Source organism: Prionailurus bengalensis, chromosome D4 (assembly GCF_016509475.1).
Source record: "Prionailurus bengalensis isolate Pbe53 chromosome D4, Fcat_Pben_1.1_paternal_pri, whole genome shotgun sequence".
NCBI classification, from domain to species: domain Eukaryota; kingdom Metazoa; phylum Chordata; class Mammalia; order Carnivora; family Felidae; genus Prionailurus; species Prionailurus bengalensis.
This window is the reverse complement of record NC_057359.1, coordinates 26,638,878-26,664,368: the sequence shown is the minus strand read 5'-3', so window position 1 is coordinate 26,664,368 and position 25,491 is coordinate 26,638,878. Positions and strand designations below refer to the sequence as shown.

At 40.6% G+C, this 25,491-nt stretch overlaps 1 protein-coding gene and 1 pseudogene across 3 annotated transcripts in view; one reads left to right on the top strand and one right to left on the bottom strand.

Moving 5' to 3' along the window:
- Nucleotides 1-11,981: 11,981 nt before the first annotated feature.
- LOC122474984 lies at nt 11,982-12,606 on the bottom strand (annotated as a pseudogene).
- Nucleotides 12,607-16,619: 4,013 nt separating this feature from the next.
- Nucleotides 16,620-25,491, top strand: part of AGTPBP1 (ATP/GTP binding carboxypeptidase 1) — a 165,495-nt gene continuing 156,623 nt past the window's right edge. Inside the window, exon 1 of one of the 3 annotated variants that reach the window (XM_043566592.1) lies at nt 16,620-17,074. The gene's annotated coding sequence lies outside the window, so the exon portion shown is untranslated. The remainder of the gene's footprint in view (nt 17,075-25,491) is intronic. The other 2 variants (XM_043566591.1, XM_043566593.1) reach the window with 2 other exon arrangements.

Here is a 25,491-nt window from a genome sequence, read left to right as displayed (position 1 = left end):
CATAGCTATAAGTTCCTTTGGAGAAGTGTAATTGATGTGATATCAGTGACTCCTAGGCTAGGAATTTCAGGTAACTCAATGTGCCTGCAGTTGGAGATATGGATTTTGGAGTAGGCAATTATTTTGAACTTTCTTTCCTTCACAGCCACTAACGCTAGGTAACATTGCCTAGAAGATGAATAGAAAATTTTTAGAATGTTTGTGATTCTGCGCAAGATGGTAATCTTACATGATTGTGCAAAAAGCTGAACCAGGAACTACTTTATCATGGGAAGCAGAACTGGCCATCCAGGTTCTCAGTACAAAACTAAAACACATGGATAAGACACAGTGAAAAGGGACTTACCCAATTATTTGTTTGGGTCCCATTCTCCCATACCCATGTGAACACAGCATTTATTAAAAATTGCCCATCTCCCTTCCAGAAATAAACAATAGCATGATTCATAAGGGAAGAAAAGGCCTGTATGGTATGAAATCATCACGAGGCCGAAGAGATGTCTACAATTTGCCAGAATCGCTGCTGTCAATAAAGAATGTGACTTTCCGAATTTGGATGCTCTCTGCACAATGCCAGTAAGGATGAACACATGACAAGTAGATTTACCTTTTTACCGTAAGCATCATCTGGAGATGGTTTGTAGGTGTGGGATCATTAGAGATCCAGGAGACCCCTACATTTGATAAAGATGATCTAAATAGATCATTAAGAGAGGAACATCACCAGAGAAGGCTGTACCCTAATTAACTACAGTATAACCCAAATCTGTGAACCAATGAAGGCACAGCATGTTGTGTTCTGCGTGAAGCACACATATAGCAGGGTTGTGCTGCAGCCGGCAGTACAGGTTTATAAGAGCCGATTGTGAAATACTTGGGAATTCTGTGAGCCGTCGTTAAATTCTGTCGGTGGTTTGAAATCAGCCATCGTGCGAGTGTTTATATCACAGAAATTGGCAATTGCTAGAGACTAGGGCTTTTTGTTGGTTAGTGTTGTTTTGCTTTGTTTTCAGAGAGCTAGGTTAGCGGGCTACCACTGCCTAGCACCGTTGAAGGCAGAGACTGTCAGGAAAGTGTGTGTTTCCATCTTTCACAGAGGTGAGTGTTATTGTGGGGCTGGAATAGCTAGTCAGGCATTTCCCAGAACCTGGACCGAGCATTCCCACAATTCTCTTTACTCGCTGAGCAATTTGCTGCTTATTTATTTGGTACCAGTAGATGAATTGGTGTTCAGTGGTGTTCTTCAAAGTCCTGGGAATTCTAAGGAGCTCCCTTAGGGGACATCTGGGGAAGGGAGGAGGATTAACATGAGGCTGAGCAGATTTTCATCTATCTGCCACCAGAGCAGATTCATTTTCTTTGTTTTACATACTGGTGCCCCACAAAACAAAAACAAGAACAACAGAAAGCAAACCAACCAACCCGTTGCTTGAAGAAAGCAGACCACTGCTAAAAAAAACTTTTGAAAATAGTAGGCCAGAGCTCTTGGCTCACCAGAAGAGCACATACCTTATTATTAACAAATTACCATTCTGGGAATAATTCAGCCACTTGTGAGTTTGGGTAACATCAACTAGTTTCTCACCAACTGATAAAGTTGGGACGCACCAACTGAAAATTCGAATTTCATAATTAGCCACGTTGAAGACAGGACCCATTGATGAGGAATTGCCCTTCTGAGATTTTTCCTGGGGTGGTCAGCACACCATCCTTTCTGATGGCTCCTACTGGAAACTTTCTCTCTGCTACAAGGAAACTGGAAAATGAGTCAATCAGGTGAGCTGGGCTCAATTCATGGGAAGCTTTTACCTTTTAAAATGGGTCCTTTTCTAGGGACGCCGGGTGGCTCAGTTGGTTAAGCATCCAACTCTCGATTTCGGCTCAGGTCATGATCTCACAGTTCTTGAGTTTGAGCCCTGTGTGGGGCTCTGTGTTGACAACACGGAGCTTGCTTGGGATTCTGTCTGTCTCTCTCTTTCCCCCTCCACTGCTCACACGCTCCCTGCCTCTCAAAATAAATAAATAACAACAACAAAAAAGGATTGTGGCGAGTCCCTTTAAAAATAAATAAATAAATAGAGGTGCCTGGGTGGCTCAGTCAGTTAAGTGTCCGACTCTTGGTTTCGGCTCCAGTCATGATCTTACAGTTTTGTGAATTTGAGCCCTGCGCTGGGGGCCTCCTGCTTGGGATTCTCTCTCTCCCTCTCTGCTCCTTCCCCACTTGTGCCATCTCTGTCTAAATAAATAAATAAATAAATAAATAAATAAAATGGCTCCTCTTTTAATTCCAACAGTGACCTGAGTGTCCTTTATAACACTTCAGAAAATTAAAAAACAGAAAGGTCAAAGTGAAAATCACCTTATCCACCATCCCAAGATAGTAGGTGTTCATACACACACACATATACACCCACTCATACACACCTTATTTTTTTTTTTAATTTTTTTTTTCAACGTTTATTTATTTGTGGGACAGAGAGAGACAGAGCATGAACGGGGGAGGGGCAGAGAGAGAGGGAGACACAGAATCGGAAACAGGCTCCAGGCTCCGAGCCATCAGCCCAGAGCCTGACGCGGGGCTCGAACCCACGGACCGCGAGATCGTGACCTGGCTGAAGTCTGACGCTTAACCGACTGCGCCACCCAGGCGCCTCTACACGCCTTATTTTTTGAAAGGGGTTTTTAAATTTGGAGTTCACAATGTAATGTCACTTGGCTGGTCCTCATCGGTTTGATCATCTGTTACACGCGGGTGCAGCTTGATCTTGTCTATATAGAATTCTAAATAGAAGCTAATGTAAAAGCCTCAAAAATTCAAAAATCAAGTAGTTATTTCGGTAGGCACTACATGCATATGGTATAATCTACAAGCACAGTATGGCATTCAACAAACTATAGCCTACCAGTTCTCTTCAGAGGCCAACATTGCTATAAATTCCTTGTTTACTTCTTCTGAGATATTCTGGGTATATCTGTCAATTGTAACAGTTAGCTTGAAGAAAGGATTTCTGGTTTCTATGTGAAAGTGGTTTTTTAATTTAGTAGAATCTTTAAAAAAGGTTTTTGGTTTTTGTTATTTTGTTCCTATGCTTTATTCTTTATGGCTAGAGAACGCTTCTCATCTGTGGTCACTACTACTGTTATAATGATCAGAAGTCACGTACCTATGAAGCCTCTATTGTGTGCATGTTGCTTTAAGCGTAACTTCATTTAGAGAATCAGTTATTCTGACTTGGGGGTGGGAGTTGGCAGTTGATAAGGTGAGAATTGCATAACAATGAAAGTTTTTCCAAATCAGAAGTAAAAAAACCTATTTACGTTTTCTGTAGAGAAAGCTTAAAAGAAAAAAAAAACCTAGCGTATACACATTTAGAATTGAGTAAATGTGTGTTTAGGAAGTCAGTATAGAGGGGTGCCTGATTTTGGCTCAGGTTGTGATCCCAGGTTTGTGACATTGAGCCCCCCCACCCCCACTGCCCCTGCATAAAATACTCACGGGGCACATTCCTTGCTGGAGGTTCTAGGAGGATCCTCTCTGTTGCCTTTTTCAGCTTCTAGAGACCACACACATTTTCCAGCTCACCACCTCTTCTCCTTTTTCAAAGCCAGCAATGTTGCATCTGTCTGAGATATCTTCTATAATCACATCTTCCTCTGACTGCAGCCAGGAAAGGCTTTCTGTTTTCAAGTTCTCAGGTGATTACATTGGGTTCAGATAATTCAGAACAATCCTGATAATCCGGAATAATCTTCCTATCTCAAGGCCCATAATTTAATCAAGTCTGCAAAATCTCTTTGCCATGTAATGTGATATATTCACAGGTTGTGGGGATTAGAATGTGGACATCTTTGGGGGATCATTATGCCTACCACAGGGACCAAGAGAAGGGAATTCCTAAAGGAAAGGAGCATTCCTTCTGTGCTGTCCTGTGTTTTCTCAGGAAAATCCCAAAATGGGGCCTGAAATGTCTGGCCCTACTTAAGTTGCAATTTTTTTCATTTCTTACAGAAATAATACATTAGCATATTATGACTATTGTTCATCAATAAGGCAGGTCAGAGTCGCTGAGTATTTTCCTGTAAAATATTTTCATGTCTCACTGGTCATCCTTTGGTTGGAATCCCTCTTATTTGTGAATCCCATGTCCTTATTTTTTTGACATGAATTTCTTTATAAATAATCAAGGTATCAGCTTGTCGCTTTGAGTCTCAAACCATGCAAAAGGAAGTTGTAAAGTATTTTTACCAGTATTCCGGAATTAAAGTTGGTTGCGTCTGCACAGACTTCACAGTAAGGTCATGAGAAACCCTCAATTTCTCAGGGAGGAATTACAGGTCTAGAATCCTTTGGAAAATTGAGGATTCCCATGACAGAAAGAAGAGTGAAGGCATTACAGACACTACCTAGATATTTTGGGGACGTTGTATATATGACTAGTCGTCTGAGGAAGAAAAAATAATCAAACCTGGCTCACAGATGGGTCTGTTCAATGTGCTAGAACCATCCACAGTTCACAGCTACAGCATTACAGCCCTACTCAGTGGTGATGCCAAAGGACAAGGGTGAAGGAAAATCCTTTCGGTGGGCAGAACTTTTTTTTTACGTTTATTCTTTTATTTTGAGAGAGAGAGAGAGAGAGAGAGAGAGAGAGAGAATGGGGGAGCGGAGGAGAGGCAGAGAGAGAGGGAGAAAGAGAGAATCCCAAGCAGGCTCTGTGCTGTCAGCACAGAGCCCGATGTGGGGCTTGAACTCAGGAACTGTGAGTTCATGACCTGAGTTGAAACCAAGAGTCGGAAGCAGTACATTTGGTTGTCCACGTCTGGAGTGAGAGATGGCCAGAAGTATGGGTCTACACACTGCTTCTTGGGCAGTTGCTAGTGGGTCAGGGGCTTGGAAGAAACAGGATTGAAAGATGGGTGACAGGGAAGGGTCACCTCTTAGGGAAGAGGTATGTGGATGAGCCTCTCTAAAAGGTCATAAGCTGCGAAGACATGTGAGATCAACATTAAGGCCCACCACTGGGCATCCACTGCAGAGAAGACTCTTAATTATCAGGTGAACTAAATGATGCTCTCTGGGATGTCAGTCACTTTATCCAGCCATCCCAGGGTTTGCTCAACAGGCCCTGGGACAGAGTGACTGTGGTAGCAGGGACGGAGGCTCAAGAACATGGACTCACCTTCACGGAGGGTGACTTGGCTAATGCTGCTGCTACGTGCCTCATTTGCCAACAGCAAAACATTATGTCCCCTTGGGTGCCTTCTCCAAACACATGGCTTCTACAGGTCATCACCTATAGCACACGGGTAATCACCGATGATCACCAGATGACCACCAGCACCCAGTGGCCAGTAGCTGGCACTCTTTCAGGCAGTGTCATACTGGAGTGTCTCCAGTGAGGCACCTCCCCTTGAATAGCTTTTCCCAGCACCCTGGGTAGTGGATTTCCAGCCATCTCTGTAAGCACAGACAGACCACAGTGACCTCTCAGCCACCCAGTTAGTCACTGCTGGGCTCTCTCCAAGATCTGGCTCTCAAACATGGAGACTGATGCAAACAGGGAATAAATAAGCCCTTTCACTGATCTGATCAGTTATTGTCCAGAGATTTCCATCTCAACATGAGTCAAAGGAATCAAAGTGATGAATCAGGAATCCAAGTCCGGTTGAGTCCCAAGAGGACGAAGGTATCCCCAAATTTCACATATCCTTAAATAGCAAATAACATTTCTTCAAGAAATCATGGAAGTGTATTCATTATGTTTTAAAATAATTCCAGGTGAATTTTTTTTTTTATAATTAAAACCTTCCAGGGGTGCCTGGGTGGCTCAGTCAGTTAAGCCTCGGACTCTTGTTTTCAGCTTAGGTCTGATCTCACCTCTTTGTGAGTTCAGCCCTGCATTGGGCTCTGCGCTGGCAACATGGAGCCTACTTGGAATTCTCATTCTCTCTCTCTCTCTCTCTCTCTCTCTCTCTCTCCCTCTGTCTCTGTGTCTCTGCCCCTTCCCTACTTGCACTCTCTCTCCCAAAATAAATAAACTTAAAAAAAATCCAAATCCGTCGTATCTGCATAAAGTCTTGTTTTAAAAGGTGGGCAACACATAAGAGACTCTTAAATATGGAGAACAAACCGAGGGTTACTGGAGGGGTTGTGGGAGGGGGGATGGGCTAAATGGGTAAGGGGCACTAAAGAATCTACTCCTGAAATCATTGTTGCACTATATGCTAACTAACTTGGATGTAAACTAAAAAAAAATCAAATTAAAAAAACGGTGTTTGTCTACAAGGTTCATTGTGACAGAAGAGATTAATGTATGAATGAGACTTTCTAATGCTTACTCCTGGTTTCAGGCTAATCCAGCCTATTGTGTTCACCTGCTTTAAAGCCAGGTGAACAGTAATTAACATTTGTAAGTGCCTTATGATTTACTGCCTGCTTTGACATATACTCTACCTTTTAATCTACTCACAACTTCAGAGTTAGTTATGTCTATAAATTAAGGAATGTTTTAGTTTTTTTTGTTAAAATATTTTATTGTAGAAAATGTAATAAACAGGGAAAGAAAAAGAACAAATTTGAAATGATTTGCACCCCCCCTGCCAAGTGATAACTGTTGTTAGAACTTCAAAGTATATTCTAGGATCTAGCATTTGTGGGCTTTGAAGCCTATATAATTTTTGAGGCTCTCTTCTATTTTTTGGATTTCAATTTTTATTTTGTCTTTGGTTACATTGCATGCTTACTTTAAAAATGTTTTAAACAGTGCAAAATATATAAAGTGGTAGCACCTACCTCAACTTGTCCTCAAGTAATTCTAGTAAATAGAACGGTCTCTTTCTTAGCAAATAGAATCCTATTTTTCCTGACATAACTTTGATAATGAGAGTGTGAATGCGTGGTCTCTTCTATCATATTGATTAAAAAAATTTTTTTTTAATGTTTATCTTTGAGAGAGATGGAGAGATAAAGTGTGAATGGGGGAGGGGGAGAGAGAGAGAGAGAGAGAGAGAGAGAGAGAGAGAATCCCAAGCAGGCTCTAGGCTCTGAGCTGTCGGCACAGAGCCCGATGCAGAGCTCAAACTCACAAACTGAGACATCCTGACCTGAGCCGAAGTCAGACGCTCAGCTGGCTGAGACACTCAGGCGCCCCATCCATGGTATTGATTTTTAAAAAATACAAATGGGCTTATATAATCTATACAGTTCAACAGTTGCTTTTCTCAATAATAGACATCGAAAAGTTTCTTAAATGTGAAAAAGTGAATTTAGTTTTGACTCTGTTTCTAAATTTCTTCTAATTAATGGTTAGTATTAGGGGAGAGTATCAAGATGACATGACTCATGTGAGCTGAACCCCTGAAATCACAGCCTCCTCACCCCCTCCCCTGTGTTTGGAACGTGCGTTCTCCTTGCTTTCCCCACTCCTGGACGCTGCCCTTGAGATAGCTGGTGTTGAGACTTTCTGGGTGGTATCTGTGGCTGAACCCAGTTAAGGCCTTCAAAATTTACGAATTGTCAGATGGCTGCAGAGAGCTCATCTCCTGGCCGCTCAAGACCTACCAATCTGGAGTGGATTGTCCCTCTTTTTTTCTTTTTTTTTTTTTTTTTTATCTCTCTGTGCCCTCCACCCTATGGTTGGGGGGGCAATGGTGAGGGGGCTTGTTTCAGATTCTACCCATGAAGTTCTGAATAGCTGATATGAAACATTTCTTTAATGTTTTCGAATCAGTTATTTTTTTTTTATTATATTTTTTTTCAACGTTTATTTATTTTTGGGACAGAGAGAGACAGAGCATGAACGGGGGAGGGGCAGAGAGAGAGGGAGACACAGAATCAGAAACAGGCTCCAGGCTCTGAGCTATCAGCCCAGAGCCCGACGCTGGCTCGAACTCCCGGACCACGAGATCGTGACCTGGCTGAAGTCTGACGCTTAACCGACTGCGCCACCCAGGCGCCCCTCGAATCAGTTAGTTATTGATGAGGAAGTCTTTTGGAAATGCTGAACAGTTTTATTAAATAGGAAACAGTGGTACTTCTGGTGTTTATGATTTTTGCTTAAAAAGTTTATTTTATTTTGGTTAGTCAAAACAAAACAAAGAGATGGAGTGCACTGGTTGCGATGTGCACTAGGTGTTGTGTGGAAGTGCTGAGTCACTATGTTGTGCACCTGACGCTAATTGCACACTCGATGTTAACGAACTGGAATTGAAATAAACACTTAAAACAAACACAATTGTCTAAATTGTAGGATTGAGAAGCCGACTTGAAAATGATGGAAAAATTTCTTTTTCTCACACTTGTTGGGAGCCCTCTAAAAGGAAAAAAAATGCAAAATTATAAATATTTATATATAATTCACATATATAAATGTGAATATTTTTGTAGAATGAGTGATTGCAATATCTTGCTGGAAACTTGGGAGACTCAAGTCTTTTTTATTTTCTATGTTAAAATTTTAAAATTTATTTTCATTTATGCATTTTTAAAAATTTAGTATAGTTGACACACAATGTTATAGTCATTGCAGTTATACAAATCAGTTAGTGATTTGACAAGTTTATACATTATGCTATGTTCACCCCATGTGTGGCTACCATTTGTCCCATTACATCACTGTTCCAGTATCATTGATGGTATTCTTTATGCCATTACTTTTATTCCCATGGCTTATTCATTCCAGAACTGTAAGCCTGTATCACCCTCTCCCCTTCACACATTTTGCCCATTCCACCATCCCCCTCTCCTCTGGCAACCATTAATTTATTCTCTGTATTTATAGGTGTGATTCTGCTTTTTGATATGGCATTTGTCTTTCTCAGTGTGACTTATTTCCCTTAGCATAATACCCTCTAGATGCATCATGTTATCTTCAATGGCACAGTCTGATCTTTTTTTATGGCTAAGCAATATTCTGTGTGTGTGTGTGCGTGTGTGCGTGTGTGTGTGTGTGTGTGTGTGACATTTTCCTTATTCATTTGTCTATTGTTAGATACTTAGGTTGGTTCCATATCTTGGCTTTTGTAAATAATGCCGCAACAAAAATATAGGTGCATATATCTTTTTGAATTAGTGTCTTTGTTTTCTTTGGGTAAATACCTAATAGTGGAATTATTGACTCATTCAGTATTCTTATTTTTAATTTTTGAATAACTTCCATACTGTTTTCCACAGGGACTGTACAAATTTACATTCCCACCAACAGTGTATGAGGGTTTGTTTTTCTCCAGAACCTTGCCAACACTTGTTATTTCTTGTCATTTTGATTTTGGCTATTCTAACTGATGTAAGGTGATATCTCTTTGTAGTTTTGATTTGCATTTCCCTGATGATTAGAAAAGATGATTAGCATCTTTTCATGTGTTTATTGGCCTTTTGTCCTTGGAAAAAATGTATTTAAGTACTCTGCCCATTTTTTAATTGGATTGTTTGTTTTTTTGGTACTGAGTTCCTTATATATTTTGGATATTAACCTCTTACTGGATATATCATTTGCGAATATCTTCTCACATTCAGTAGGCTATCTTTTTGTTTTGTTAATGGTTTCCTTTGCTGTGCAGAAGCTTTTTATTTTGATATAGTCCCAATAGTTTATTGTTGCTTTGTTTTCCTTGCTTTAGGTGACATATCTAGAAAAATGTGGCTGATGGCAGAGAAATTACTACTTCTGCTCTTTTCTAGGAATTTTATGGTTTCAGGGATTTAATCCATTTTGAGTTTATTTCGTGTATGGTGTTAGAAAGTGGTCCTGTTTTATTCTTTTACAGTTTCTCCAGCACCATTTATTGAAGAGACTGTTTTTCCCCATTGTATATTCTTGCTTCTTTTGTCATAGATTAACTGAAAATAACTGTGAGTTTATTTCTGTAATCTCTATCTGTTCCATTGAACTATGTGTCTATTTTTTGTGTCTATATCATATTTCTTTAATTACTACAGATCTCTAGTATATCTTGAAATCTAGTAACTTCGTTCTTTTTTCTCAGGATTGCTTTGGTTATATGGGGTCTTTTGTGGTTCCATACAAATTTTAGTATTATTTGTTCTAGTTTTGTGAAAAAATGCTGTGGTATTTTGGTAGGGATTGCATTGAATCTGTACGTTGCATGGATGAATGGATGTTGAATCTTGTCAAATCCTTTTTCTGCATCTATTGAGATGATCAAATGATTTTTAGCCTTTGTTTTGTTGATGTGGTGTATGACATTGCTTGATTTATGAATATTGAATAATCCTTTTATCATGGGAATAAATTCCATGATCATGGTGAATGATTTTTTTTAAATGTATTTTTGTATGTGTTTTTCTAATATTTTGTTGAGGATTTTTGCATCTGTGTTCATCAGGGATTTTGGCCTATAGTTTTCTTTTTTTGTGGTGTCTTTGTCTGGTTTTCATATCATGGGTAGTGCTGGCCTCATAGAATGTATTGGGAAGCTTTCCTTCCTCTTCTATTTTGAGGAATAGTTTGAGAAGAATAGGTATTAACTCTTATTTAAATGCCTGATGGAGTCCCACTGTCAATTTATCTGGTCCTGGATTTTCATTTTTTTGGTAGTTGTTTGATTACTGATTCAATTTTGTTACTTATAATTGATCTGTTCAGATTTTTTATTTCTTCCTGACTCAGTTTTGGGAAGTTATATATTTGTAGGAATTTATCCCTTTCTTCTAGGTTGTCCCATTTGTTGGCATATGATTTTTTTATAGTATTCTCTTAGAAGCCTTTGTATTTCTGTGGGGTCAGTTGTTACGTTTCCTCTCTCATTTCTGATTTTATTTATTTGGATCCTTTCTCTTTTTTGATGAGTCTGGCTGAGGGCTTATCAATTTTGTTTATCTTTTCGAAGAACCAGCTCTTGGTTTCCTTGATTTTCTCTATTGTTTTTTCAGTCTCTATGACATTTATTTCTTGTCTATATTACTTCCTCCCTTCTACTCACCTTGGGCTTTGTTCTCTTTTTTTAGTTCCTTTAGATGTAAGGTTAGATTGTTTATTCGAGTTTTTTGTTGTCTCTTAATTTGTTTTTAATGTTTATTTATTATTGAGAGACAGACACACAGCGTGAGCAGGGGAGGGGGAGAGAGAGGGGGAGACACAGAATCCAAAGCAGGCTCCAGGCTCTGAGCTGTCAGCACAGAGCCCAACGCGGGGCTTGAACTCATAGACCGCGAGATCATGACCTGAGCCGAAGTCGGTTGCCTAACCAACTGAGCCACCCAGGGACTCCTCTTTTTGTTGTCTCTTGACGTAGGCTTATATTACTGTATACTTTCCTCTTAGGACTGCTTTTGCAGTGTCCCAAAGATTTTGAACTGTTGTGTTTTCATTGTCATTTGTGTCCATGCATTTTTAAAACTTCTTCTTTGATTAAGTTTTGACCCACTGTTTGTTTAGTATCATGCTTAGTCTCTGTGTGTTTGTATTATTTTTCCGTTTTTTCTTGTGATTTATTTGTAGTTTCATATTGTTGTGATTGGAAAAGGAGCATGGTATGATTTGTCTTCTCAAAAATTTTTAAAAGAATTTTTTAATTTTTGAGAGAGAGCACAAAATGGGGAGAGGGGCAGAGGGAGAGAGGGAGAATCTTCAGCAGGCTCCAAGCTCAGTGCAGAGCCTGACACAGGGCTTGATTCCACGACTCTGGGATCATGACCTGAGCTGAAATCAAGAGTTGGTCACTCAAGTGACTGAGACACTCAGGCGCCCCTCAAAAAAAATTTTTTTTTTTCAGGAATAGAACTTAATGATTCATCACTTACATGTAACACTAAGTGCTCATCCTGACAAGTGCCCTCCTTAATGCCCCTTGCCCATTTAGCCCATTCTCCCATCCAACACCTCGCCAGCAACCCTCAGTTTATTCTTGGTAGTTAAGAGTCTCTTATGGTTTGTCTCCCTCTCTGTTTTTATATTATTTTTGCTTCCCTTCCCTTGATTTTTTTTAAAACAATTGATAATCAGTTTATTAAAAAGGTTGATTTAAGCATTTATAATAGTGACTTCAGCCTTGACTCCTGGTTCAATGGAAGTACTCCAAAGATGGAAGTAATTAAAAATTTTTTTTTAATGTTTATTTATTTTTGAGAGAGAGAGAGAGAGAGAGAGAGAGAGAGAGAGAAAGAACGAGCAGGGGAGGAGCAGAGACAGAGGGAGAGAGAGAACCCCAAGCAGGCTCCAGGCTCTGAAATGTCAGCACAGAGCTCAATGCAGGGCTCAAACCCATGAACCACAAGATCATGACCTGAGCTGAAGTTGGATGCTTAACTGACTGAGCCACCCAGGCACCCCCAGATGGAAGTAATTTGCTTAACAATCGCAGAAGGACTGTGCAAATTGATGAGTTGCTTGTGGATTCTCATCTGAAAACAATCCCAAGACTTAGAACCTTCACCACAAGGAGTCTTTCCTATAGTGATGCTCAGAGTCTTGGTAGGCATCTGAACTGGTTCTTTCACTTTGAGATTCTTTTCTTTTGCACCTTGTATGAGCAAGTCAGCACATACCTCCTCCAAAGATTTACACTGCAGCTGGTTAGAGGAATTCTACTTTGGTGAATTGCCACCTCTGGATTCACGGATATCTTCCTGCTGACTTTAAAAGCCATGGCTGGGGGCACCTGGGTGCCTCAGTGAGTTAAGCATCCAACTCTTGATTTCAGTTCAGGTCATGATCTCACAGTTCATGGGATTGAGCCCCACAGTGGGCTCTGCACTGACAGCCAGCCTGGAGTCTGCTTGGGATTCTCTTTCTCCCTCTCTCTCTCTGAAAATAAAGAAACTTAAAAAAACAAAAAAACCAAAACCAAAACCAAAGGCTAGGCTGCAGTGTGGCTTTCTGATTGACTTGTTCCTTGGTGAGGCAAACAGCAGGGAGTCAGGAGCAGGGGTGCCCAGAGCTCCACTGTAGCTGTGACCGCCTTTCCTCAAAGACCCAGTCTTCTCTAATTATTGAGGCTCATTTTATGCCCTCATATGTGATCTATTCAATTCAGATCCTTTTAAAATTGGATCTGTTCAGGAAGTTTACCAGAAATGCTTACATAGAAATGCTTCTCGATTGCAATCTGGCTTCTCCTTCATGTCTGGAAAATCCTTTAACTCTCAGCAAACTCAGAACTCAGCGGGCCTTCTTCAGCCTCAAGGTAAATCCATGGCTGTACAGGAGGAGTTAAACCTGTTGCACCCCACGTTAAGAGCACGTTAAGGGCACTTGCTCTAGCACGTTATTATTTAAAAAAATTTTTTAAAAATGTTTATTCATTTTTGAGAGACAGAGGGAGACAGGGCATGAGTGGGGAAGGGACAGAGAGAGAAGGAGACACAGAACCTGAAGCAGGCTCCAGGCTTTGAGCTGTCAGCACAGAGCCCGACGCGGGGCTCGAACTGACAAACTGCGAGATCATGACCTGAGCCGAAGTCGGACACTCAACCGACTGAGCCACCCAGGCACCCCCCTATCACGTTATTTTTAATGGCTTCCTAGTGATCTATTGCATGGGTGTAAAATATTGTGTTTAATTGGGTGCCTTCTGTTGAGCATGTAAGACAGCTTGGACACCACTCTGGGATGAACATCCTTCTGGCTAAATCTTTGCACATTTTCCTTGTTATTTCCTTAGGATAAATTCCTATGATGAGGCTAAAGGGTATGCCAAATTTTAAAACTTTAAATTTGGCAAGAATATTTAAGTTCCATTTCACAAATAAAGAAAATGAGGGTGCAGTGGTTTACGGATATGGATATTTATTTATTTGTATGGAAGCATAGTTGACATGAAATGTTATTTTCATTCCAGGTGTACAATCTGGTGATGTGGTAATTCTAGAATTGCACAGGGATCAACATGTTACTGTGTAGTCACCATCTGCCCCCATATAAAGTTGTTATAATATTATTAACTATGTTACCTATGCTGCACTTTTCATCCCTGTGATTTAGTTATTTTGTAATGGGAAGTTTGTACCTTTTTTTTTTTTTAAGTTTATTTATTTGATTGTGTGTGTGTGTGTGTGTGTGAGAGAGAGAGAGAGAGAGAGAGAGAGAGAGAGAGAGAACAGTGGGGGCAGGGTTGAGAGAGAGGGAGAGAGAGAGAGAATCCCAAGCAGGCTCCATGCTCAGTACAGAGCCCAACTCAGTGCCCGAATCACGGACCGTGAGATCATGACCTGAGCTGAAATCAAGAGTCCGACACTTAACTGACTCTGAGCCACTCAGGTGCCCCCTGGAAGTTTGTACCTCCTAATATCCTTCATCTATTTTGCTCATCCCACCCACCTATCTCCCCTCTGGCAATCACCAGTTTATTCTCTGTATTTAAGAATCTCTTTGTTGTTGTTGTTGTTTGTTCATTTGCTTTGTTTTGTCAAATTTCACATATGAGGGAAATCATGCCTTTCTCTTGTCTAGTTACTTCACTTAGCGTAATACCCACTATGTCCATCTATGTTGTTGCAAGTAGCAAGATTTCACTTATTTTTTTAATGACTGAGTAACATTCCATTGTCTGTCACATCTTTATACCACATCTTCTTTGTCTATCCATCTATGGATATATTGAACCTTTTAGTTTCACAGAGGGCAGGCAGCTATTAGGTTTTTGTTGAGTGTTATCATTTGCTTATCTCTTCCAAAGATTTCAGGATTGGTCTGGCACATAAGGTGCTTGATAAACTGATGATTGTTGAATAACATAGAATAGCTATAACAATCCTAGAACTCCAGAGGACTGGATATGTCCATGGCTGTTAAAGCATATGACTATATAGTTTTGTTACAATGTTTGTTGCATTTTGTATGTTACTCTACTAAAAGTATGGAGGCAGGAAAATCAACAGAAGAGGAGGAGAAAGAGATAGCTGGGCTCCACTGCTCATCTTTCTTTCTCTGCCTAGTCCAGAGTTAAAAAAAAACCAAACAAACAAAAAACAAAAAAAAAAACCCCAAACATTTACTGAATACCTAAAGGTGCTGACTAGACTGATTTGAGGAATCAGAGTTAAGTGAATATTATTATGTGATCAGACTGATCTACATCACACAATTATTTGTATTTAGTTTTATGTATCATAACAGTGTTGAGGAAACTTTAAAATAGTGGAAAAGAGTGACAGACAGGGAATGGCTTGGGCCTTTCCCTAGTTGTGTGGTTTAATCCACTAGATCTGTGTCCTGGCCATCAAACCACACTAATGATGCTTTGCTAAAGTGGGATTCAAATTCTATATACACACACACTTACATTTATTTCTATATCTTTATATATTGAAGGTTGATTCATTTAGGAAGATGCTCTTTTAATAAAGTTTTATGTGTGTTATATATAATGTCTGTAAAATGTTAAATATTCTTAGGTAATTGTAATTAGGTGTTGTTAGATATGCTTTTCAGTCTGGGTGGTTTGGGGTGGTTCTTGTTTTAAAATTCCTTAAAATACTGTAATCTACCTTTCAGTGCTCACAGCCAGGGAAATTATGGCATTTCTGAAATGGCAATCTCTCGTTAAAGACTCTGCCAAGGGCAAACTGCAAGAAGCAGGTGTTGTGCACCTTGGATTACCTTTTGAACTGCCTTCACAACTGTTTAATTTTGTTGAAACATGATAAGAAAACAAAGCAAAAATTTCACAGGTCTCAATTTATTTCTCTACCTGGTTGTAATAATTTTGCATTCTGTAGCAGCTAGCATAAACAGCAGCAAACATGATCCATGCTGTTGGAAAAAAAGTAAATGTCAAGTATTTATTAAGAATCTATTACAGTGGCTTTACGGGCAGTCAAAACAGAAGGGGGTGAATCAGTATTCAATCTTTCTGACACATCACTTTGGCTCTGATTAAAAAAACACTGTCTTTGCCTTTAGTGGCCAATTTAACATTACCATTTTCGTGACTATACGTAGCCACATTACAAAAAAGCAAAAAATAAATCAGCTTGCTATTTTTTTCACTGCAGCTCTAGGCATCTAATTTATTGAGGTTTGGCCACAAGGTGCAATTTCCTTGTGTTCTGGAGCCCAGCTGTCTCTTTACAGACTCTCCTCGAGGTCAGGAAAGGGCTGAGCTTTCCAGTGGTGCCCAGGGACTAGAGCACCCCCCCCCCCCCCCCCCCGCGCCACACTGGGGAGTTAACCGCTCGTCCATAGCAGCTAACAGCCTTCTAAGAGCAGAGTGATTGATGGTAGTGGGGTGGGCGCTGGCTTAGTTCCGGAGAAAGGCGGGCCGCTCTAATTGGGAGCGTACAGGAAGGTGAATTGCAGAGAGTAGGGAGCCGCCCGCCTACCGGTTCGGTTCGGTTGGGTTGGACGCTCGCTGCAGGGTCTGGGCCTGCAGCGCGCGTGCAACCCTCCTCCCCAAACCCCTGCCGCGCCTACCCCGCAGCACAGCACCTAACGCCGGCACGCGCGCCCCGCCCTCCCTCCTGCGCACGCTCGCTCCTTACCCACGCGCGCTCCCTGAGTTCCAACCCCGTTCCGGCCCGCGCGTGCCCCACCCTTCTCCCTAGCGCGTGCCCCACCCTCCTCCCCAGCGCGTGCCCCACCCTCCTCCCCAGCGCGTGCCCCACCCTCCTCCCTAGCGCGTGCCCCACGCGGCCCGCGCGCACGCGCATTCCGTCCTCCCCGCCGCCCGGCGCGCGCGAGCCTTCGGGCCCAGGGCGTGCGGTGGGCGGGGCGCCGCGCTGACGTTGCCCGGGATGCGGGCAGGTTCCGCCGCCGCCGCCACCGCCGCCGCCACCGCCGCCTCCGCCTCGCCTGCCACCGGGGTTTGTATGAAAACACCGGGCGGCGGGCGGCGAGAATTCCGCCGTGCTCCCAGAGAGCAGCTGCCGGCGCTGCGGATGCCGAGCTGGTGCCGCGGCTCTGCCCAGTCCCGCCAGCGCCCCATCCTGAGCCGGTGAGCGCCCCGCCGCCGTCCGCACGTCCGGGCCGGCCGCCCCTCGGCCGCTGCTTGCCCGCCCGTCCGCCTTCCCTCTGCAGTCCCCCGGCCACCCAGTCCCGGGGGCGGGAGAAGCCGGGAGGAGCGACCCCGCGCCCGCCGAGGTCTGCGTCCTGGGATCCTTCCGCCCCTCACCTGACAGGTTGTGTAACGTGTGTCTTTCGGGGCGAGTGGACCGGAGCTGGAGGGAGGAAAACCCCTGATGGTTTGGGGCTTTGGCTGGCTTCTGGAAAGCGCCCCACGCCGCCCCCACCCGCGACACTCGGTGACCCCCGCCTCAATCCCCAGCGGAGGGTCCCCGACGCGGTTTTCGGGCACAGGCGGCCCCCGTGCCCTGCCCTTTTTCTGGGGCCGGGGTGCAGCGCGGAGCCGAGCTGGGGGGCGGCGGGCCGGGGACGGGCACGCGCCCCGCCTCCCCCACCCACCTCGGCACACACCTTGCTTCGCGGTGGGCTTGGTGTGTGGTGTGACTTTGGCGGTGGCCAGGGTTGCTTCGTGTCAGGTTGGTTGGCCTGAAGTGTGTTCTCCGTTTACAACTTGTCGCCTTTTGGGTTTGATATGAACCTGAATGAGATCGCTCTAGATGACAGTGCAGAGTTTCCTTACAGCCTGCCTTCCTGAGTGAGTTGCGGGTTCTTCGTTGCAAGTACTCGAGGACTCCTGCAACCCCGTCTACATGGTTTCCCCTTGTGCCGGTTAAGCCTCTTACTAGGACCAGTGCAATTTTGAATCGGCTGGTTTCCTGGGCATTTACCCATTATAGAATGGAGTTTTTATACATCTTAGCGTAATCGATATGAATGTTGATCATTTAAAGGCCACTTCTTGTTTTGATACAGATTGCTCAATCAAGGGCTTAAAGGTCCAGCACTGCTGATGACCTAATACATTGTAACACTGAGGGGATTTTTTTTTTTTGGCAGTATTAATTCCTTGTAGGTGTTTTGTTTTTCTTCAGGTGTTGAAAATTGTAGCAGTGTTTAATTGTAATGCACGACAATTTGTAGTTAGAAAGGACTGAACAGCTTTCTTTATCACTCATTTTCACTTACTTTGATGCCTGTGTTGTAATCTTTATGTAAATCCAGCTAGTAACCTGAACTCTTATTATAAACTGTCTTTTTTCCTGAGAAAACTAGAAAGTTACTTTTGCAATTTTACAGTGAAATGTTTTCAGTTCAGTATGCTAAAAAAAATAGTAGTTTATTTAAGGCACTTTAAATGGTAGTATTTTAAAACATGTGCCAAAATACTAATGAAAACCAGACAAAACCCTGGAAGATCTGTAAGCATTTCCTATAATGGCTGTGATTAGTCCTGTAATTGCTGTGAGATAGGGATGTCTTATCTACGCCTTATTTTCTTATTGTAACAAGACTTGTTTAATTCCCATTCCACCTCGCTTGAGTTAAATTCCGCAATGAAGTTATAGGTTCATTTTTAATGACCTCAAAAATCTGCCTTGAATTAATTGCTTCCACACTTACTGAGAACTGCAGTCTCATTCTGAACTTTGTAATGAAGGGGGTAGACTTAGAGTTCCTCTTGTTACTAGCCAACACTGCAAAAACATTAAAATGTTTTAATGTAACCTAAGCTTTTGTAGAAGCAATTTTTATAAATCTTTTCCCGTTGACTTGAATTGAGGCATTATTACTTTTTGGAGCAGTCTAGCAAGACTCCTTTTATAATAATGGTTATCTCTGACAGAGGGAAAAGAGACCCAAATGTGAAATTACCCAATTTGTATTAGATTCTACATTTTGGAATTTTTAGTAAATCTCCACAGTATTCACCTTCCAAAATGTATTCTTGCTTAAAGTCCCCAAGTACCTGAAGTTGAACAGTGTATCAGTAGTAATGGATGAAATTGTCAGAGGGCTCTTCAAATTGGGAGCCTCCCTTAGGCAGTTGCTCTTGGTGACAACAACAGAAGTTTAGAGTGGGCACCGAATTTTAAATTTTATATATTACTGTAGGTTATAGGGTCTGTGTACTGTAATGCAGTGGCTGAGGAGTTGGGCTTTAGGGCTGGCTTTGAATCCTGGCTTTGCCTGAGGCAAGTTATTTATCCTCCTTGTGCTTCAGTTTTCTCTGTTCCAAAAATGGGGTAATAATGGTTATATCCTTAAGATCTTGAATATTAAACGAGTTAATACGCATAGAGTGCTTAACCCACAGTGCCTGGCACATAGTAATTGCTCAGTAAATATTACTGCTACTGCTTTTTCTCACTCTTCCAAGGGGTTTAGTAAGCTCAAGAAGGACTTTAGGCTGATGGAGCATGATCACTGTAGAATCATTCCACTGTGACCCATTGACTCCTTTGGGGGTAAATGACAGTTTAGTCTCACTGTCCCGCCTTGGAAGCATGTAATTTAGTTTTAAATAGAACAGCTAGACCCTGAAAGCTGGGTGTGCTGAGATGCTGCTGGAGAGGTGCTGAAGTATCCATGTTTGTCCCTTCTGACAGAACTTTGGATTGTCTCCCTTATGGTGGTGGTGACTGCTATTTTAATCACCTGTTTTTGACTTGTGTTTCTTTGACTGTCATGTGCTTCTATCAAAAATACTATGTATCAAATTGTTACTGGGTTTACAGGAGTTTATCTGATCAAGATATTGCACATTCTGTTGTTTTTTTCTTCATTGGTGTTACAGAGTGAGGTTAGTTATGATTGGACATTGTACCTTTTCAGCTTTCATGTAATTTTGCTAGGAAAGTTTTTTTCTAATTAATGACTTTATGTACTTCTTGTTTTTCTTGGTTTGCAGGGATCTGATGTTAATACTCAGTTGTTTAAATCAGTTTTCAAACTTTTGATTTTAGTACCCTTTTACATTCTTAAAAATTATTGCACACCCCAAAGAGCTTTTGTGGATTATGTCTGTATTTATTATATTATAAATTAAAGAGAAATGTACAACTTTTATTAATTCACTTAAATATGATAATATCTTAATATAAGCATTTTTTTTTAATTTTTTTTTTTTAACGTTTATTTATTTTGGGAACAGAGAGAGACAGAGCATGAATGGGGGAGGGACAGAGAGAGAGGGAGACACAGAATCGGAAGCAGGCTCCAGGCTCTGAGCCATCAGCCCAGAGCCCAACGCGGGGCTCGAACTCACGGTCTGTGAGATTGTGACCTGAGCTGAAGTCGGAGGCTTAACCGACTGAGCCACCCAGGCGCCCCAATATAAGCATATTTTTAATGAAAAATGACTATTTTTCAAAACAAGGCAATAAGAAGAATGGTATTGTTTTACATAAAAAAAATGTTTATTTATTTTGAGGCAAGGGGAGGGGCAGAGAGGGAGGGAGATGGAATCCCGAGCAGGCTCCATACTCAGCACAGAGCCTGACATGGGGCTCAGTCTCACAATCTTGAGATCATGACCTGAGCCAAAATCAACAGTTGGACACCTAACCAACTGAGCCATCCAGGTGCCCCTTGTTTTACATTTTTGTAACTCTCTAATGTCTGGTTTAATAGAAACAGCTGGATTTTCATCTCCTTCTGCATTCAGTCTGTTGCAATATGTTTTTTGGTTTGAAGTATATAGAAAGAGAAACCCAGCCTTACATAGTTAATGGCTGGAAAAGGGAGGGGTATTTTAATAGCCTTTTCAGATAATTATTTTCTTGCTTGGTGCTACATCAGAACTCAACATGTGTTGGTTTTCTAGTTACTTGTATTATGGAATCTGAAATCATATCAATGGACTTTTTATAATGTTATATTAAAATCCACTGGTCTAAACTTTGAATGGATCTTGCATAACCATGCCTGAATTTATAACATCATGCCATGGTTGTTTCTAAGTATTGGTTCAGTCAGTTATGCAGATCTCCAAAATGTTGGCACATTTCATTATATATTATTAGAAAATCACGTTTGTGAATATCACCATTCATCCCATCAGAAACAGATTATTGGGAAGCTATCCAGGTCATGACATGATGGTGGATGTGAGTTTTCCAGAAATCGGATTTTTGCTTGAAGGCTCAAATTTTATCGTTGGCAAGAATTATGACTGCCAGTTGTTTCCTAGAAGTGACAGGCAGATTTTGTTCATCTGTGAGAGAACTTCTGCCAGAATACCCAAGTCTGAATAACCATGGTCATTCTTTCAAGTAAAAATGGTGTTTCACAAAAAAAAAAAAAAAAAAAGAGGCTAGTGAAAGCTCTCAGTTCAGTCACACAAGTGCTTTACCTTGAGACATCCATCAACTATTGCAATTCAGTATGTGGTCAGAAATGCTTTGTGCATACTTAACCATTTTGTCACACAGAATATTAAAAAGATCTGTACTGAAGGGCTGAGATTTAATAAAATTAATTTTTACTATTTGAAGGACTTTTTTTAGAGTTTTTTTTTTAAAAGTTTATTTATTTTGAGACAGAGAGCGAGCTTGTGTAAGTAAGCTGGGGAGGGGGAGAGAGAGAGAGATAGAGAGAGAGAGAGAGAATTTCAAGCAGACTCTGCATTGTCAGCATAAAGCCCGACACGGGGCTCAATCTCATGAACCATGAGATCATGACTTGAGTGGAAGTCAGACACCCAGGCTCCCCTGAAGGACATTCTTAAGTGAAGAAGGCTTTTTTTTTTTTTTTAAATAGCTACTGGTACTTGATGGTGAAAAATATAATGACCAATAGTGCTGTTTGGTGCCAGTACCAGAAGTTGTTCCAAGATACTAGAAATGTTATACATCATTGCTTTTGTACCATAGTATAAATGTTAATACAGGTAAAAAGGCTAATAATACTTTATGTTATTATGAAGATGGTTTTGACCTTGTGGACCCCTGAAAAAGGTGTCAGGATCCCAGGTGTCTATGGGCCACATTTTGAGGACTTCTGGTACACATCAGCAGTTCCTACCAAACTTTGATTAGGAGGGGAAGTGGCAGTGACAATTACTAGTCTGTTTTTGCTTCAGTCTTTAGGGCCCAGTGAAGGCCGCCTTTAAAAGGATTTTTTTTTTTTTTTTTTTTTTAAAGCGCAGTAAAGGCAATTCACTTCTAGAAAGTTGAGGCTCTTAGGGGTTTTAGTCAGATGCTGATATGGGGGAACTATAGTATTAGTAATTTGAAATTATGCTATCTAAAAGCAAAAAGATTGGGGAGTATATTTCCACATAAATGTTCAACAAGTCTAATTTGGGGGGTTTAAATATTAGATAAATAGTGAAGGCACAAAATGTGAAAAGCTCAACTGATATCAAGCTCTTAAGCTAAAATAAAAATCTTAGCTTCCCTTCTTAATCTCTTGAGTTCATTTCTCACTTAATTCGTGCTGAGGGTCAACCATCCCTAAGCAGAGGTACCCAGCATTTGCTCTCTTTGCTTCACGTCATACCTTACTAGGAAAATGACTTAAGATTATGAAGGTTATAAGGGTATATAGGTAACGTGGGGAATAAAAGTAATAGTAAGGCTTATGAAAGATCTATGATAGAATAACGGTAATAAAAATGTAAACGCTGTCTACATATAATAAGTGTTGAATGAATTGAAAAGAATACTGTTTTGGGGTTCCTGTATGGCTCAGTCAGTTAAGCATCTGACTTCAGCTCAGGTCTGATCTTGTGGTTAGTGAGTTTGAGCCCCGCATCCGGCTCTGTGTTGACAATGTGGAGCTTGGAGCCTGCTTCAGATTTTGTGTCTCCCTCTCTCTGCCCTTCCCCCACCCTTCTCAAAAATAAACGTTAAATTTTTTTTCTTTTTAATTAAAAATAAAAAAAGAATACTATTTTTGACAGGAATTCTCCAGACTTTTTAATTTATTGTAGGCACATTTTCTAGTTGTATGTAGGTAGAAGTGATGTTGAATAAGGCAAGACAGCAAACATCCTTGATGAGCTTTTCTCCTAATTGCAAAGTAAGAGGATTTGACTCCCAGGTGGTCTTTGAAGTTTCTTACAACTCTAGAGTTCTAGGTTTTTTGTTTTTATTTTCTTTGCCTATTGATAACATCTTTGTCATTTCTTAACTCCATCTCATCAATTCGAATTTGTGATTTCATTTGAAGCTTATTTTTCCCAATTCTTATATTTGTATTTTTAGTTCGTATTTTGATTTAAAAATTATTTTAAACTTATATGTATATATAAAATATAAAAATTGCCATTGTAATCATTTTACAGTGGTATTAAGTACATTCACGTTATTGTGCAGCCGTCACACCATCCATCTTCAGATCTTTTTTGGTCTTGCAAAACTGAAAGTTTGTACCCATTGAACAATAAATTCTCATTTCCTCCTTCCTGTAATCACTAGCAACCACAAATTCAACTTTCTCTCTCTATGAATTTGACTGGTGTGAGTACCTTTTATGAGTAGAATCATGCAGTATTTACCCTTTTGTGACTGGCTATTTCATTTAGCATTGTCTTCAGGATTCATCTGTTTAAGATGTATTAGGATTTCTTCTTTTAGGGCTGAATAATATTCCATTGTGTGTATATTCCATATTTGTTTATTCATCTGTCAGTTGTCTTTTGGGTTGCTTTTACCTTTTGACTATCGTGAATAATGCTGCTATGTACATGGGTGTAGAAATACTTCTTCGAGACCCTGCTTTCAGTTCTTTTGGGTCCATATTTAGAAATGGAATTGCTGGGCCATATGGTAATTCTATTTTTGAGTAACAACTGTACTGTTTCCATAACAGCTGCACCATTTTATTTCTATACCAATAGTGTACGAGGATTCTAGTTTCTCCACATCCTTGTCAACACTTGTTTTCTGGTTGATTGGTCTCTTGTTGGGGGTGGGGTTGGCCGTTGGAGTCATTCTAATGGGTGTGAGGTCCTATCTCATTGTGGTTTAGATTTGCATTTATGCTGCTGAATTTGGTTTGCTGCTATTTTGTTGAGGATTTGTATGACAGTGTTCATAAAGGTTATTGATCTCTGGTTTTCTTGTAATGTCTTTGTTTGGCTTTGGTATCAGGGCAGTGCTGGCCTCATAGAAAGAGGGAGTGTCCCCTTCTCTTCAGTTTTTTGAAAGAATTTGAGAAGGATTGATGTTCTTTAAATGGTACAATTCACAAGTGAAGCCATCAAATCTGGGTCTTTTCTTTGTTGGGAAATTTTTGATTACTCATCCAATCTCCTTAATAGTTATGGATTTATTCAGATTTTCTGTTTCTTTGTGATTTCGTTTCAGTAAATTTTGTGTTTCAGGAAATTTGTCAATTTCATCTAGTTTATCCAATTTTTTGGTGCACAGTTCATAGTATTCACTTAAAATCCTTCATATTTCTGTAGAATCAGTAGTCGTGTCTCCACTTGCTTTCCTGCTTTTAATAATTTGAGCCTTCTCTTTTTTTGTAAACTTACTAAAGCTTTGCCAATTTTGTTAATCTTTTTAAAGAACCAGTTTTTTTTTTACTTGTTGATTTTCTCTATTTTTCTATTCTCTATTTTCTTTATCTCTGCTCTGATCCTTAGTATTTCCTTTCTTCTGCTAGCTTTGTGTTCTCCTTTTTCTAGTTCCTTAATTTGTTAGGTTGTTGATAGGAGGTCATTCTCTCTCTCTCTCTTTTTTTTTTAAATGTTTATTTTTGAGAGAGAGAGTGCGAGTGTGCTATGTGCACACGAGCAGGGGAGGGGCAGAAAGAGAGGGAGACACAGAATCAGAAGCAGGCTCCAGGCTCTGAACTATCAGCACAGAGCCTGATGTGGAGCTTGAACCCATGAACCATGAATGAGATCATGACTTGAGTCCAAGTCAGATGCTTAACCAATTGAGCCACCCAAGCACCCCTGAGATCTTTCTTTTTTAATGTAAGTGTTTATAGCTGTAAACTTTCCCTCCTAGCCCTGCTTTCTCTGCATCCCATAAATTTGGTATGTTTTATTTTCATTTATCTCATTTCCCTTGTGATTTTTTTTCTTTGACCCATTGGTTGTTAAACAGTATGTTGTTTTGTTTCCACAAACTTGTGCATTTTCCAATTTTCCTTATTTATTTCTAACTTCATCCTGTTGTGTTTGGAGAGGTTGCTTTGTATAATATCTCTCTTTTAAAATCTATTGAGACCCAATTTGTGGCCTAAAAGGTGGTTTATCCTGGAGAATGCTCCAAGTGCCCTTGAGAGGAATATATATTCTATTGTTAGGTAGTGTTTTATATTTGTTATCTCTCGTTGGTTTACAATGTTATTCAAATCCTCTGTTTTCTTATTTATCTTATGTCTGGTTGTTCTTTCCAAGACTGACCATGGGATATTGAAGCCTCCAACAATTATTGTAGAACTGTTTGTTTTCCCCTTTAATTCTGTCCATTTTTGCTTAGTGTGTTTTGATGCTCTGTTATTAGGTACATGAATGTTTATAATTGTTATATCTTCTTGCTGTCTTAAACCTTTTATTAATATATAGTGTCCTTCTTTGTCTCTTGTAATCTTTTTTGATTTAAAGTCCCTTTTTTTTCTGATGTTAGTATAGCCACCCTGCATTGTTTTTGGTCACTATTTGCATGGAATATTTTTCTGTCTTTTTATTTTCAAACTATTTGTGCCTTTATATCTAAATGAGTTTCTTGTA